The sequence below is a fragment of the Crocodylus porosus genome, unplaced genomic scaffold, assembly GCF_001723895.1.
Source record: "Crocodylus porosus isolate Cpor-Errol unplaced genomic scaffold, CroPor_comp1, whole genome shotgun sequence".
NCBI classification, from domain to species: Eukaryota; Metazoa; Chordata; order Crocodylia; family Crocodylidae; genus Crocodylus; species Crocodylus porosus.
In genome coordinates this window covers 57,809,764-57,811,608 of record NW_017728886.1, presented here as the reverse complement: position 1 = coordinate 57,811,608, position 1,845 = coordinate 57,809,764, and the positions used below count along the sequence as shown (strand labels likewise).

At 43.2% G+C, this 1,845-nt stretch overlaps 1 protein-coding gene across 5 annotated transcripts in view; it reads right to left on the bottom strand.

Moving 5' to 3' along the window:
• The window catches only part of STK31 (serine/threonine kinase 31), an 81,376-nt gene that overhangs the window by 66,197 nt on the left and 13,334 nt on the right, over positions 1-1,845 (bottom strand). The window lies entirely within an intron of this gene.

Here is a 1,845-nt window from a genome sequence, read left to right as displayed (position 1 = left end):
TAAGAGACACTAACTACTTACTCTAAGTCGTCTACTTGTGCCAACTCGGCGAACCTCGAGGGCGGCTAAGAGCTACCTCAATTCTGCCCCACAAGCTGCGCGCTCGTACAACTCCGCAAAGCCCGCGGCTCCCCTAAGCGGTGCCCGAGCCACTAGCCCGGCATTTCGCCACACTAATAATGAGTAGTTTCTTCTTCAACTCAACCTACTTTTCACTAGCAAATGGACTTATTGAAGACAAGAATCCCCAAACTTTAAAAAGATGTAATGGCAGTTGTAAGTTAAATGTCCACAATTCCATTGACCTGCAATCAAAATTGGGTACTGAAGCAGTTTTGGAGATCCCAGACAACAGTAGTATCTAATAGTATTGTACAAAGGTTATCCTTTCAGTAATACAAGGGGTAGTCTTATTTTAATTATTGTTGTGGTTTATGACATTCTTTTAACCTCCATTTTTGCCAGCATTTTATAACCATAGTCGCATAAATAATTTGCCATGAGTTTAAACATAGCTTAAAACTACCTCCCATTTAAGTCCTCACTACTATAGAGTATATTAAAATAGAAGTAGTGGTCGGCTACATATCCACAACCTGAAATGGAACACAATATAGATGTCATAGATTTTATAGACATTAGAGCTGGAAGGGACCTTGGAAGATCGAGTCCAGCCCACTGCCCAAGGGGCAGGAAGTCAGCTGGGGTCATAGGATCCCAGCAAGACAAGCATCCAAATTTCTCTTGAAGGCCTTCAACATAGGTGCTTGAACCACCTCCGATGGCAGGCTATTCAAGACCTTGGAGGCTTGGACAGTGAAGAAATTCTTCCTTATGTCCAGCCTGAGACAGTCTTGCAGGAGTTTATAACCATTCAAGCTTGTCATCCCTTTGAGCACTCTAGTGAACAATCGTTCCCCCAGATCCTGGTGAACACCCCGATAAACTTATAGGTCGCCATCAGATCGCCCCTGAGCCTGCGCTTTTCCAGCCTAAAGAGTCCCATAGCCTGTTGTCATAAGGTCTGTTTTCCTGACCTCTGATCATGCGCTTGGCTCTTCTCTGGACTCTCTCAAACTTCTCCACATCCTTTTTGAATTGTGCAGCCAAAACTGGATGCAATACCCCAGCTGCGGCCTCACCAAGGCCGAGTACCACAGGAGAACGACAACCTGGGATTTGCTTGAGAAGCAAATATGGATGCAAGTCGGCATTTTGTTCACTTTACTAGCCACAGTATCACATTGAAGGCTCATGTTCATCTTGTGGTCAATCATGACCCTCAAGTCCCTTTCATCTGTAGCGCTAACCAGCAAAACACTGCCCAGCCTATAAGGATGCTGGAGGTTTTTCCTCCCAAGATGGAGAACCTTGCATTTTTCAGTGTTAAACACCATCAAGTTCTCATCTTCCCATTTCCTAAGCCTGTCAATGATAAATGAATTATTACATAATCAAACACTACAGTAAATCTAGAAGTTGAAACATCACTTAGTCAAAAAAATAGGAAATGCTGGAACTGAAGTTTCCCTTTCCTTGGATGCTTTTCTTGGAGTTTTTTTTTTCCTGGAGGAGGAGAGGGTGGTAAAAACATCTTCAGACCAAACAGAACACAACCACAGGAAATTAAAGTTCACACAACTGCATTTTGACAAAGCCATCTACGAGCAGTTGGTTATAATGGATCCCATTAGGCAACCCTAACAGAGTGGTTACCAGCCACAACTACAGCATCAACCTAGGCTAGGTACAGACATTCAAAAAACCCAAGGCAGAATCAATCTAAGTTGCACAGTTTTCTGTAAGTGGCATAGTTTAGATCTGTAGTGAACAAAACATTTTCCC